This window comes from Magnolia sinica, chromosome 13 (assembly GCF_029962835.1).
Source record: "Magnolia sinica isolate HGM2019 chromosome 13, MsV1, whole genome shotgun sequence".
Lineage (NCBI taxonomy): Eukaryota > Viridiplantae > Streptophyta > Magnoliopsida > Magnoliales > Magnoliaceae > Magnolia > Magnolia sinica.
This window is the reverse complement of record NC_080585.1, coordinates 762,701-778,408: the sequence shown is the minus strand read 5'-3', so window position 1 is coordinate 778,408 and position 15,708 is coordinate 762,701.

The following is a 15,708-nucleotide window of genomic DNA, read 5'->3' as shown; positions in this document are numbered from 1 at the left end:
TACTGTGCACTTGACATGTCAGTACTGCTACGTCCTCGTAATCAGTGAGATCTCTCCATTTTTCTTTTATTCTCTGACTGTTTATTCACTCCTGCGTAAGTGAAGAAGGTTGTAACATTCTACTTCATAGTGGATTGTTGATATGGACGAGGTCCCGTGGTTTTTACTTGTTTGAGGGTTTTTCACATAAAAATCTCTTGTGTCGTGTGGTTTGTGCTTTAATTTATTTCATTGTTTTATTATCCCATAATTCCAGTTTGTTTTGGGAGGCTAGATCCTAAAGTTTTGTGCAAGGCCCTCAACAAAGTGATATCAGAGCTAAGTTCATTAAACGGATTGGGATCGGTTCTGAATTATGGAAGGTGGCTCATCAAGGATGATCAATCTTAATAGTTCTAACTGGACCATATGTAAGGTTAAGATGGAAGACTTTCTTTATTGCAAAGACCTATATTCTCCAATTTTATGCATATCAATAAAATCCATGGATATGTCTGATGATGATTGGAAGAAGTTGGAACAGAAGGCGGTGAAGTTTATTAGACAATGACTGGATGATTTTTTGTTCCACCATGTGTTTACGGAGACCTCAGCCGCTAGCATATGGTTGAAATTAGAAGGGCTGTATGAGAGGAAGATAGCCGGTAATAAAATTTTTCTAATAAGACGACTTATGAATCTCAAGTTCAAAGATGCTGGTTCTTTAGCTGAGCACATGAATGAGGTCAGCAATATAGTGAACCAGCTCTCCGCTATGAAGATGGTCCTGGATGATGAATTGTAGGCTTTTTTATTGCTTAGTTCATTTCCTGACAGTTGAGAGACATTGATGGTATCTTTAAGTAACTCCGCGCCAGATGGAAATGTATTCATGGAACAGGTAACCAGTTATCTCTTCAATGAGGAGACAAGGAGGAAGTCTTAGGGGTTTACTTAACAAGAGGCCCTTGTGACACAGGAATGGAGGAGAGGAAAGAACAGGAAGGGTGGGAAGGCCCGAGATAAACCAAGAGGCAAGTCGAGTACCAGGAAGGATTTTAAATGCTGGAATTTTGGCAAGAAAGGCCACTATAAATATGAATGTTATGAAAATAAGAACGACAAGAAAGGAAAAGAAAATGAGAAGAAAGATGAATCAGATTTTACTGCGGTCGCTTCAGATGGCAACATTGTAGTTATTCTTTCAGCAGATCATGATAATTATCTCACGGCTACAAGTCAGAACACTGACTAGGTGATTAACTTAGGAGCTTCTTTTTATGTGACTCCACGCAGGGACTTCTTTTTAAGCTATAAGTCAGGTGACTATGGGACCATAAAGATGAAAAATTCTGGCATATCGAAGATCGTAGGGGTCGATCATATTTGTGTGAAGATTGATGTGAGCTGCACATTGGTTCTCAGGGATGTGAGACATATCCTAAACCTTCGCCTCAACTTGATGTCGATGGGAAGGTTGGATGATGATGGCTATGAAAGCCAGTTTGTTGGTGGGCGCTGCAAGCTCATCAAAGGTTCATTGATCACAACTAGAGGAAAGAAGTGTTGCACCCTTTACAAGGCAAGTGTCAGTATGTGCAAGGGTGAGTTGAATACAGCGGAAGATTCAACTATTGACATGTGGCACAGGCGTCTAGGCCATATGAGTGAAAAGGGGCTTCAGGTACTAGCGTGAAAGCGACTCCTTCCAGATGTGACAGATATACCTCTCAAAACATGTATTGATTGTTTATCAGGGAAACAACATAGAGTTTCATTCATTAAATCTGTTTCTCATGTTAATAAAGTGTATGCATTAGATTTAGTTTATTCTGATGTTTATGGTTTTATAAGGACTAAAACCTTGGGTGGGGCATTGTATTTTGTCACTTTTATAGATGATGCATCTAGGAGGGTTTGAGTTTATGCTTTGAAATCGAAGAACGAGGTCTTTGGTATGTTTAAATTGTTTCATGTTATAGTCGAGAGAGAGACAGGTAAATCATTGAAGTGCATTCGTACTGATAATGGTGGTGAATATATTGACGACTGTCATGAGTATTATAAGTCCCTAGGTATACGGCATGAACAGATGGTTCCCAAGACCCCCCTAGCATAATGGTGTGGCTAAACAAATGAATCGCACCACTGTAGAGAGAATCAAATGCATGTTATCCCATGCAAAGTTGCCCAAGACGTTTTGGGGAGAAGCAATGCATACGACAGTATATCTGATAAACAGGTCTCCATCAGTCCCTTTGAATAGAGAAGTACCTGAGAAGGCGTGGACTGGACAAGATTCATCGTACAGTCATCTCTGGGTGTGTTTGGATGCAGGGCATCCGTTCACGTACCAAAGGACGAAAAGTCCAAGCTTGATATGAAGATCAGGAAGTGTGTGTGTTCTTAGGATAGGGTGATGAAAAGTTTGGTTACAGATTGTGGGATTAGACCGAGAAGAAGCTCGTTAGGAGCAGAGATGTGGTTTTCTTTAAAGATCAGTATATAGAAGACATTGGTAAGCCAGAGAAGAATCAGCCTAGTTCAGGTGAGCTAGAGGACATGGATCTTGTTATTCCTCCTGTGGTGCCTGAATATGGGGGAGTATAGCAAGGTGCAGAGGACGAGTGAGTTCCTTCAGAAGATGGATCGAGGGAGCAGCCCTCACTTGATCCACCTATTGAGCCACAGGTAAGAAGGTCATCTAGGGATAGACAGCCATCCAAGAGGTACTCGCGGTATGAGTACATTATGCTGACTGATAGAGGAGAGCCAGAAGATTATTCTGAGGCCCTAGCCGACAAGCATAAGGGGGAGTGGTTGAAAGCTATGCAAGAGGAGATGAAATCCTTGCATAAGAATCACACTTATGATATGGTGAAATTGCCTAAAGGCAAGAAAACTTTGAGCAACAAGTGGGTGTTTAGAAATAAGGTTGAGCAGAAGAATTCACAGACGAGGTTCAAGGCCAAACTTGTGGTGAAAGGGTTTGGTTAGAGGAAAGGCATAGGCTTCGAGGAAATATTCTCACCAATGGTGAAGATGACATCCATACGGGTGTTGCTTGGGTAGCATGGATCTGGAGATAGAGCAGTTAGATGTCAAAACTGTCTTCCTCCATTGTGACCTGGAAGAAGAGATTGACATGCACCAACTAGAGGGGTTCGAAATCAAAGGCAAAGAGCATATGGTGTGTAGGCTGAGGAAGAGTTTGTATGGGCTGAAACAACCCCCACGGCAATAGTAAAGTTCGACTCGTTTATGTTCAAGCATGGGTATGACAGAACGGATTCGAACCACTGTGTTCACGCGCAAGTTCTCAGATGGTAATTTCTTAGTTCTGCTATTATACGTTGCTGAGATGCTCATCATGGGAAAAGACATCAAGAAGATCGACAGGCTGAAAAAGGAATTGGGCAAGTCGTTTGTGATGAAAGACTTGGGCCCGGCTAAACAGATTATAGGAATAGAGATAACTCGTGACAAAAGCAGCAGGAAGCTTTGACTGTCATAAGGACGGTATATTGAGAAAGTCTTAAAGCGGTTCAATATGAATGCAGCGAAACCGGTCAATATTCCACTGGATGGTCACTTCATATTGAGCGACAGACAGTGTCCCAAGACGAAGGCAAAGGTGGAAGAAATGCAGAAGATACTCTACGCGTCAGCTGTATAAAGTTTGATATATATTATGGTGTGTACACGCCCAAACATAACATATGCGGTTAGTGTTGTCAGCAGATATCTTGCCAATTCTAGCAAAGAGCATTGGACAACGGTGAAATGGATACTGCAGTATCTAAGAGGTTCATCCAAGTTGAGTCTATACTATGGTGACGATAAACCTGTGTTAGAGGGCGACACAGATGCAGATATGGCAGGCAACATAGACTCCAAGAAGTCTACATTGGGGTTCATATTCACGTTTGTAGGGGGAGCGATTTCTTGGCTGAGAAAGCTACAGAAGGTCGTAGCATTGTAGACGACAGAGGCCAAGTACATTGCAGTCACAGAGGTATGTAAAGAGATACTTTAGATGAAGAGGTTCCTACAGGAACTTGGCCTGAAGCAGGAGCAACACTTGGTCTATTGCGATAGTTAGAGTGTTATACACTTGAGCAACAATCCAAGTCAGCATTCCAAGTTGAAGCACATAGAGATTCAGTATCACTGGATTAGGAATACTTTGGAACAGAAGGTGCTACAACTTAAGAAGGTCCACACGAACGATAATGGGTCAGACATGATGACCAAAGCATTGCTCAAGAGCAAGTTTGAGGTTTGTAGAAATCGGGCTGGCTTGAAGACAGTGAATTTCTCCTGTGTTAAAAAGGGAGAGATTTGATGGGGTTTTTTCCCTAGGCTCCACCGGTCGAGGGCTGGTGCACGAACAGTCATGGACTAACTCGACTCGTTTTCCAGCGAGTTATAGTTTTTTTATTTTCGAAGTGCTCGACCAGTCATGGGATGTGCTGGACTGGTCGAAGGTGCCGCTCGACTGGGCGAAGACTCTGCACGACCAGTCGAGCTTATGTAAATTTGAGTCCGGATCATATGCAGACTGTGGAAATCTGAGGCGATTTCGCAAGGGGTGCGAAAGGGAGTTTCCTGAACTATAAATAGGGGTGCCTAGGGCCTTTCTAGGTAATGCAAGAGGGTTTCGTAAAACTTTGCAAAGGTTTGCTAAATGGTTTAGGGCTATCAAAGTTGAGAGAGAGAGAGAGGAAGCCTGTGCAAGGGAGGTTATACTCGTAGAGGTGATTTACTGTGCACTAGACATCTCAGCGCTTCTATGTCCTCATGATTGGTAAGATCTCTCTGTTTTTCTTTTATTCTCTTACTGTTTATTTACTCATGTGTGAGTGAAGAAGGTTGTAACGTTCTACTTCATAGTGGATTGTTGATCTGGACGAGGTCCCGTGGTTTTTATATCTTTGAGGGTTTTTCATGTAAAAATCTCTTGTGTCATGTGGTTTGTGCTTTGATTTATTTCATTGCTTTTATCACGCTCCAAACTCGAAAACCGGGCTCACAAAATTTTTGATCGTCGAATCCGGTGCTGACAGCCTCCGTAGTACCCCATTCTCGGCTCCTAGTGCTCATGCGCCAGATTCCGATCCTTGGATCCTACAAGGAGAATTTTCAGTATGATTTTTTTTTGTACGAAACATAACCACAAGTTTACCCAAATCACAAAGGCAACATTATCATCACATATCCACTAATATAAATATTTGAATACAATGCTGAAAGAGAAATACATATGTCGAAAATCAAAACTCCAGAAGATCGCTGCATACTCCAAGCTCAACGCTACTACAACCTAACGCCACCTACACGCATTTATCGTGCATAAGCTTATAGAAAGCTTAGAGGGTGGTGAAAGTGTGTGTAAGGTAATTACCAAGTATATAAAAAAGCCCATAAATCATACACCATCAAAATAAGCGGAAATACTGATAAAATCATGAATCATACAATATCAGAGTAATGCAGAAATATGCGGTAAGTCCATTAATGTTATCAACTGTACCAAAGCTATGTGATGCAAGGCATGATACCAAGGCCATGCGATGCGAAACATAAAAAGACAATAACAGATGCTGAGGATGTAATGCAATATGCAAATCCTGACGAGCCATCAATACCATCAACCTTATCTAGGCTATATAAGTGCAAAAACATAGTAACCAAAAATGCTAAGTACTATAGATGCAATGTAATATGCAGTGCGAATGAAATGACCATGCTGGAATGTGAAGTCGGGATGATAGTACGTAGTATCGCCGGCTACGGGGTCCACCATAAGGGACTTCTATCCAAACCAGTCCCATACCTAAATTTGGATAGTCCGACTCAATGTGGTGAACTCCTGATCTCAGGTTAGTCGCGCGCCCAACCGAAATCTTGGCCATGTGAAGGTATACGTAACAAATAGTTACGCACCACCAGCCCGAGTGGATAGTGAATGAATGAATGAATGGATATGCAATTCCTACTCAATAAGTCCACATATCAGTACGGTTGCTCTCTGAGAAAATCACCGGGGTCTATTACACTCCACACTAATTGCCTCCTCCCTAGCTACACAGCCAAGCAAGTGAAAAAGACCTCACTATCCGCCTGCCAATATCAGGCTCGGCTCATTGATAGCGGATCCATTTATGAGTTGGTCATACTCAGCCTAGCTTATAGCCCCCTCACTCGGGCGGATAAGGCCACACCCCCTTCCAACCGACCACGACACAGTGGGAGACACGACCTCATGGTATAGGCACCGACGCTCATATTCCACTCAATCTAGACGTTGGAGCATCTCCTGGTACCAAGGAGGTTCTGGAATTTTCACCCAAGGACAGCTTACGTGCCCACAGTGCTAGAACCAAGCATTTTCGGTGTCCCATTTGACCATCCATAATGTGTCTGTGGAGACCACGGACCTGATGTCGTTAGGGCGTACAATGATCAAGTCACATATATGCGAGATGCATGAGTCACACTATCCAGTCATGTAACAATTCTACGTGTACGGCGCGATAAGGTAGGCACTCCGTCTCATAAGGAGTCCCGTAAATAGTCTGCCCAACGGCGTATGCTATGATCAAACATTCCTCATATCAGGCATACATATGATGCGTATGAGCATGAATCATAGAATTATACTAAGCATTTTATATGGTGATGAACTATCCTCACAACAAAGATGGGCTTTGATGGCCTACACACAATAAGTATGGGCCTATCAATGGGCCCTAGGGAGAGTTATAATGCGGACATTTAACCAACATTATTATTACAATGTGGACGTTAAACCAACATTGCTCTCAAGGTATGGCCCACCATAAAACATCATTACACAAACCATGGGAAATCACACATTGCAATGGACCTATATATATCTCATTGGGCCTCAACCCATAAGCCTCAGATACATTAAACGGGCCACCTTATATGGGCCTTATATAAATCAAGTGGGTCGCATCAATGGGCCTTATGTACATTGTAATGGGTCATATCCCATGGGCCTTTGAAAACATCACAATGGGCCTCGTAACATGGGCCTCATATATATATATATATATATATATATATATATATATATATATATATATCAAAGTGGGCCTCAAAAATGGGCCATAAATACATCGAATGGGCCTCATAACATGGGCCTTACATTCACATCAAAGTGGGCCTCAACAACGGCCTCATACACATCAAGGTGAGCCTCAACAATGGGTCATAAATATGACAAGGTGGGCCTAATCACTTGGGCCTTATATATACCACGGTGAGCCTCAATGGATGACCACAAATAAATCCAAAATGGGCTTCATACATATACCAAGGTGGGCCTCAATGGACGGCCACAAATAAATCAAAATGGGCCTCATACATATATTAAGGTGGGCCTCAATGGACGGCCACAAATAAATCAAAATGTGCCTCATACATATACCAAGGTGGGCCTCAATGGACGGCCACAAATAAATCAAAATGGGCCTCATACATATACCAAGGTGGGCCTCAATGGACGGCCATAAATAAATCAAAATGGGCCTCATACATATACTAAGGTGGGGTCCACTTGAACTATAGGTCTGTCTTATTTTTAGTCTCAAGCCTATAAGACAGCTTGCCAAATGGTGGAGGGTTGGGATGCAACACATGCATCATGGTGGGTCACATACCTCATGGTAGGGTCCACATGTGTGGCCCACCAGATAGAAGGACAGTTGGATATAACACAGACATGGTGGGGCCTACTGGCCGTCCAGTGACTCCCTGGATGGTATTGATCAAACACATACATGTGGTGTCCACCGTCCACTACCGTGGACAGTGCGAATAAAACACATACATCATCGTGGGTCCCATGTGGGGCTCACCATAACATTTATATGTCATCCAATCTATTGGTAAGGTCGCACGGACCCTAATTGAATAGGAAAAATAAATTTCATATGATCCAAGACTTCTGTAACCACAGAAAAAAGGTTTCAATGGTAGCCATTCAATCCCACTATTTCCTATGACGTGGGCCACCTGGGTTCCTAAAACGGCTGATTTTTGGGGTGAGGCCCACTGTCCTAAGGGGCTATCAAATGCATGGTGTTGATGTTCAACACACATCACGTGGGGCCCACGGCTAGGACCACGTCCCTGGCCAGTCCGTCCACAGCGTAACAACGCCTGCTGCTGCTCTAGACGTCAGCGGCAGTAGGTGGCTGCTACCTATTTTATTTTTTATTTTTTTTGTAAAAATGTGTTTTTTAATGGTTGTTCACAGGTGGGGCCCGCATTAATGGAATCCACTCCAGCCATTGGTCTCTATAGCTCAAGACAAGCCAAACAAGCCCAATATTCTATTTTGAGGTACAAAAACATCAAGGTGTATTTCAACGGTGAAAACCACTATTTCCTATGCTATGGCCCGCCAGAAAACCGGATTGACTTCTTCTTTTTTTGGCTCAATGCCTAAAATGATTCGGAAAATGGAATGGACGGTGTGGATTTAATCAATACATCATGGTGGGGCTTCATGAGCAACCCACCCAAAATCCTCACACCAAGCTAATATTTGTGTTCTCAGTTGACGTCCAGCGTCCCTGGACGTTGGACTGTTTGGGCCTTCTCAGGTGGGCCATCAAATGGTGGATAGTGTAGGAACAACACATATATAAAGTGTGCCCTACCTACTAATGGCTTGGATCAAATACATGCTTCATGGTGGGGTCCATCCAAGTGGGCCACAAGGCCACCTCATCACACAGACAAAAAAAATAAAATAAAAAGAGAGGGAGAGAGAGAGAGAAAGATAGATGGACACGCGTGATGGAGGGACCCCGGCACTATGGGTCCTCCGTTTCAAGCATCCAATCATACATCAAGTAGGTCCTATTGCATGTGGGCCCACCAAATCAAAGATCAACGGTGGAAATCCCTTCTCCACCAAGATGTAAGGTCTAGATGACCCCTTTTTAGACTAGAAAGTAAACATCATAATGGGGTCCATGGAGAATGACTCCATCATGGAATGATAATAAAATCAAGGTGGGCCTTCGGCCACATCTAGGGTCCCAAGTGAGATCCATACCATCAATCGGTAGGCCTCACTTATCCCATCATCAAAACATAGAAAGATCTAGCCTAATAAGCACCCACCGTTCGATCTTCTTGGTCCGTTAGAACGCCGGTCTCCTTGTGTCTCACTTTGATGGTGGGAGATGAGAAATGAATGACTAGGGTGAAAGATTTTGAGAGAGGAAGTGGGCCACACAAACTCACTTTTCTCTCACTTGAAAAACCATGGACGTCCATACTCTCTCATTTGTAGCTTGGAAAATGGTGTAGAGAAAGAGAGAGAATGAGATGTAAGGAGAGAGAGTGATGGGTGATGGAGTGATGGATGTGAGGTGAGTGATGGGTGATGTGAGAGATTGGTTGACTTTGTGGTTTGCTTGACTTGTGGAGAAAGGAAGCATGGGTTGCTCTTGTACTTGACATGAGGTGATTGATTGATTGATTTGAGTGATTGATTGATGGAACATGTTGAAGAGATTCTCTTGGGATTGCAAACACGCGACGTTTTCTTCGAACTGAACGCCGGCCCACATCTCCCTGCCAGGGTATCGGATTGGTATGTAAGTCGCGGCGTTGGAACCGCGGCACGGTGCGGTCGCAATGGTACAAGTCTCGGATTAAGCTGACTCAAATCTACATGATACGACTTAGGGTCGTGCGCAAATATCAATTATAGGTATAGGATTGTGGAACTTTGTCGGGAAGGATTGCGAGAGTCGACAGAGTAGTATGAAGTAAGATACAGGTCTTACAACTTTATTATCCCATAATTCTGGTTTGTTTTGGAAGGCTAGATCCTAAGGTTTTGTGCAAGGTCCCCAACACCAAGTTGAGTACAACTGAAACTTTGTATGGGTCTAAATGTTAAAACCACATATTAGCGGGGGCTATAAACAATCATGAAAATTTAAATGTGTAGATATCTACTCTCCACTAGTGTCTGTGATGTGGCCTCCCTAAGTCATGAATTAGCTTGATTTTTATGCCCATGGCCTGCCTCAGAAGGGTGATGGGTGCATCTGACTGATAGGGCAGATGTCCTTCACACATTGTCGTTGGGACCCACATAGCTCGACCTCATGGGAAGCTTCTCTTGAGGTCAACCTCAGGGCGTGCGCACACACTCATCTAATGTAGCCCAGTGCACCTCTATAATTGGCTTCGGAATAAGCAACATTAACTGTAAATGAGGGTCCTAAAATTTAATTTTATTTAAACTTTATGACATATTAATGATATCAAGATGAGGCAAGCATCTGGAGGTATTTTCCTCGTAGGAATTTTAAAAGGAAAATAGAAAATCCACCTAATAAACATTATACAATTTACATTTCAGTGCTTTTTAAAAATAGATTTCAAAAAACTACCTCTCGATATAATTACCACTTCACTGTGGGTTGGGTTATCGTGGGAGCATATGGGTCAGCTACTCGGGTGGGCCTCACCGTGATGTTTATATAAAATTGACCTTATCACCATATGCATTACCACATGTTAAATTAAGGGCCCAAAACACACCTCTATCCTTGATTTAGGTGGACCATGTGATTGGAAATAGTGTAAAAGGCAACAATTATCCTTCAAAATGTTTTCCTTGGTATGGCCCAGCTAAATGATGGGTGGTCCTGATTTTTAGGTCTTAAGCGTAAATTTTAGTGCGACATCTAATGGTTGGAGTGGATTTTATATAACTATCATGATGGGTCCTATAAAATTCAAGGGTGAACGTAACTGTTTTCTGTGGTGTGACCTACCTAGATCACATTTCAACCTGATTATTTTTTTCTTTTAGGCCTAAAACGAAATTAAACATCTAACGATCAGAGTGGATTTGGCATCCACATCACAATTGTCCACCATATATCAAGTCATTGCACACTCCAGCTGTCTAGAGAGATTATTTTAAAATAATAATAATAATAATAACAACATTATGTGACCCCAATTGATTTTCATAAGCCGGGCCCAACGTGTTGTTTATATAAGATATACTCTGACCATTAGTTATTTAGTGACATATTAAGCCCAAGGATGAAAGTGAGGCTAACCCGGGACAAACCAAAGGAAATTGTTGGAAGGAAGATGTCCACCTTTGACTTTATGGGACCTACCATAATAATTATACAAAATGCACACCAACCATTAGATTCCACACTAAAGTTTAGGCCTGTACCAAAAACTATACTCATTCATTATTCATGTGGGCCACACTAATGGAAATAATTTGGAGGGCAAACATTGTCCTTTAAAAATACAATGGGGCTCACCTGAACCACCTATCCATTTACTAGTAGGGCAAGCAGCCTTCCACGGAGTAGCCTAAATATATCAATTAATGAGGTAGTTATTTGAAAAAAATAAAATAAAATAAAAAGGGAATTAGAATGCATATTTCATATTAATTAGCTCTTTTTTTTTTGAAAAAAAAAATCCCTTTCTTCATTTTATCTTTTAAATACACATTAGGTCTTTTACTTGAAAGAGAAGAAAAAAGGCACCAATATATTGCAGCAAAATGATCCTAATCCATCCATTGGGGTGTCCCTACTCATGTCTTAGTGGTAGAATCGCAAGAGTTTCAACATTGAATAAATCATTTCGAGTACCCATCGTGCTGTGTGTGTGGGTGAGGGTGTGTGTAAAATAAATAAATAAATAATTCATCCATTAGGGTTGAGCCACAAACCAATCCGGATCTTTTCCTACTTGATGACTGTGCGGCAGACAGGTCCATCTTGTGTGACCTATATTATTGTTGGACGACTAAAAATGCAACCCTTGCTGTCAAATTGATGGAGATTACTGCAAGGAGTCAGTGGTTCACATTTCATGAGTGGTTTCTTTAATTGGGTGTCTACAATTCCTCAATTAGCAGTACTTGCTATTGGTGATCCAATGTATGAGAACAAGATGGAGGACCACCTATCTATGATTAAATTGGTGTGGAAACAAATCAAGACGGTTGGTTGCTCGACGACCCAGAATCCTCTGGTTTTTGTAAATGCTAAGTACAGTTAACTGAATGCACTTTAAAAGTTCACTCGCCTCACAAGTAAAATTAATGAACAAGTGTACATGATCATAGCTGTTCATCAGGCTATCTCCACAGTGCAGATGTCATGTGAAAAATCATGCCAATGTGGTCACTAGGTTGTCCCTGCATGTATGCATTGGAGACCTTTCGCAAATTTCTCTAAACCTTTTTACTCATAGCTTTTTGTTCTTTTTTTTTATAATATGTTTGGACCACCTATCCACCCAATCCGTAATTTAAAAACTGGAAGAAAATTGGCCGCGTTGGCCCCACTTTTTGCATGTTTACTCTTACAAAATATCCTAAGCAACCCAAACCAAGACTTTCCATCCCTTCAGGTTTATTTAATTTGTTGAAAGCAATTGAAAACTGCAGAAGTCGACTTTTAATGAATAATAAAGATGCACTGCTACCCTCGCTAACCCGAGGGTAGCGTAGTATGGTCAGGGTTTCAGTTTGTGCAAGTGGGGCACATAGTTCGATCATCCAGACCATTAATCTGTTGAGACCTTCTGTAGATGGACCATGCCCCGAAAATCTCCCATTGGTAAAAAATTTTGGGGCGTCGTTCGTTCATCACTAGTTGGCCCAACAAACCAGTGACCGAAAGGCGAACTTTTCTTACCTCTGTCCACTTTCATTTGATTCCTCTGTATTCTGAACAGAGCCGATTGGGATGGCAACCAAATGATTTCGATGGAGTAGTCAAACATCTGATTTTCTAGTTTTATCTTTCATCTAATTTTAGTTACTATTGAAGACAGTGTAAGGAAGGTTTTGAGTACGGATCCAAATCCTTTTGATTAGAGAAAATTATCACTGTAAACCCCACCTTTTATCCAGTGTCTTTTACGAAGAATCCAAAACTTACTTTCCCAACTTAGACCTTGCATGTACGGACAGCATTTAAGGATGAAAATACTCCTGCTTTTCAAAGTGATTTTTCGATTCCATAGACCTAGTGGCTACGGATTAAGGTATCGTAAGCAGGGGTATGTTCGTCCTCAAATGCTCTGTCCGTACATGTAAGGTCTAAGTTGGAAAGGTAAGTTTTGGATCCTTTTATAAAAGACGCTGGATAAAAGGTAGGATTTACAGTGGTAATTTTCATCCAGAAACTGAATCCTGATCCAAACCTCATTCTAAATCCTAACTCATGCTGGAAACTGAACTCAGCAGGACCTAATGGGGATAATCGGATCCATTTACCATCTAGATTAAGATGTACCTCGTGTGTAATACTACCATCAAAAGTATTTGATTTCTAAAGTCAGATTTTGCACACTTGTATAAAAATTGAGCCTGAGCCATCAATGACGACTATGAAAGGAAAATAATAATAATAATAATAATAAGGACAACAATGGATGAATGCGTGGGAAAGCTGATGTTGAGCGGGTCGTGGATAATTTCATGGCCAAGATGGACCAGAAAAGGCCCGATCGGAGACGGAGATGATCCGGACCGTCAGAACTTAAAATGAACGTATTTCGCAAATCCAGCTTGCACAACCCGGCATATTGGGGTTGGGTGGCTAAGGTAGCTAGTCCTACTCGAAAATTATATATTTTACGTTCGATAACTCATTCCAATTTGCAAGATACATCTATTTTAAATTTTGATGGTCCAGATCATCTCCATCTCTGATCGGGCCTTTTCCGATTTATCTTGGCTATGAAATCATCTGCTACCTGCTCTACATCAAATGCGAATGATTCCAGGCATGATAATAATAATAAAATTATCTGAATATAATACTGTAGCCTACACGAAAACAATGAAAAGGATGTCATTGGGCATGAATTCACTCTTTGCTCATTAAGGGCGGCAACGGGCCCAGGCCCCGGTCCCCAAAAGCATTGGCCCTTGCCCTAGTTGGGTTGAAAAGGTCTTGTCCCTGTCCCCTGAACCTACCAGGTAGGGCCCATCCATGGAAGAAGACTAAATATGAACAAGTAGACCATGGAAATAGGGGGGTAAAAATGCCTAGTTGACCGAAGAAATCATAGAAATTAATCTTTCTGCCTAGTAAAACAAAATTTTAGCTGTGTTGGAAACTGGCTTACTTACCCTCTAATGATGACAAGGATGAGATCAGACAATGATGATAGAACATTGAGGCCGAGTTTCCCGTTCTCTGCTGTGCACCGAATTTGTACATAGAGGACCATAGTTGGTTTATTCAAGCCATTAATCCGATGGACACCATCATGGATGGACCACAATCATAAAAAATACCCAAGCACAGAAGATCCTAACCTTTGAATCTTTTGTCCTTATTCCATTGAAACTGGACAGTGGAAAGGTTGAAGACATTTTTTGGCCATGGTTAATGATGGTGGAGATTAGATAATGTCATGGGCCCCACATGTACAGATTTGGTACCAACAAGGAAGTCCAACCAAGGAACTATGCCTCGAAAACATTTAGCCAATTTGTTAGCTGGACATGAGACGATAGAGTACGTACCTTCCTTCCACCATCCTAGTATAAATGTTGGGTTGGAATGGACCATGCTAAAAAATCAAATGGATGGTTCGATTATAGTCATTCAATCACTAGGCCTTCAAATAGACAGTAAAACGCATAAATAGTGTCTAGTTGACAATTAGGGGAGAAAGAGGTGAGGGAAAGATCGAGATGGCTAGAATTGTCCTATTAGTGAAATTTTCAAACCATAGACCATTCAAGCGGAGCCCACCAGGTGAAGAGGTCCGATGGAATCCATTTCATTTCATACCATGAGTAATATTTTATTAGCACTGTGCCTATACCTGGTCAAAAGTTGAACCTGAATTCCACACAAGCCCACGAGCCCAAAGTCGGGTTCCAGCCCACTTCCAGGGGTGACAATTGAATTGGGAGGTATTAGTCAATGATTTGCCAAGAGTTTGTACTGTACCCTCATATTTTCATTTTGAACCAGTGGGTCCCATGGTTCACTGATCCAAACTGTCGCACCTATGTGCCCGCTATGGAAAGCCATTGAAACAAAAATCTTCCCAAAGTGCTTTATGGGACACTTCAATTGGTGAACTAGATAATTAGGATGAACTTATAACAATGGTTGATATGGTCACATTAATCTTAGAAAGGACAAAATCTCTACTGTATGTAGCACCAACTGGTCTTGGACATTTTCTGCCCCCACAATTAGTTTTTCCTAGATAGAAAACCTTGACTATTTTAAGGACATATTGTTAAGACATTTGAAGTATATGTAAAGGATATTTTAAGAACTTGAAATTTTTGTTGGTATTCATTGGACGGCTTGGACGGCTTAGCTTTCACCTGCAGAAGTCCACAAACGGCTTATAGTGTACCCAGATAAAGCCTAGCGTGCTACCAACTTCCTCTCTCCCCAATTTGTAGTACCAATTTTCTCTAGAGAATTACTCTCTTCGTTCCTCTTTCCACATGCATTGCACATTGCCATGCAGGCGCCCCTAGTAGATAGTAGAAGAAAAGAGGGAGAAAATATTAGGGCATGTTTACTTGATGCTGAAAATAAGTTCATTTCATTTAAGTTAATCATAATTATGTATTAAAGATCTTCTCTCTCTCTCTCTCTCTCTCTCTCTCTCTCTCTCTCTCTCTCTCTCTCTCTCTCTCTC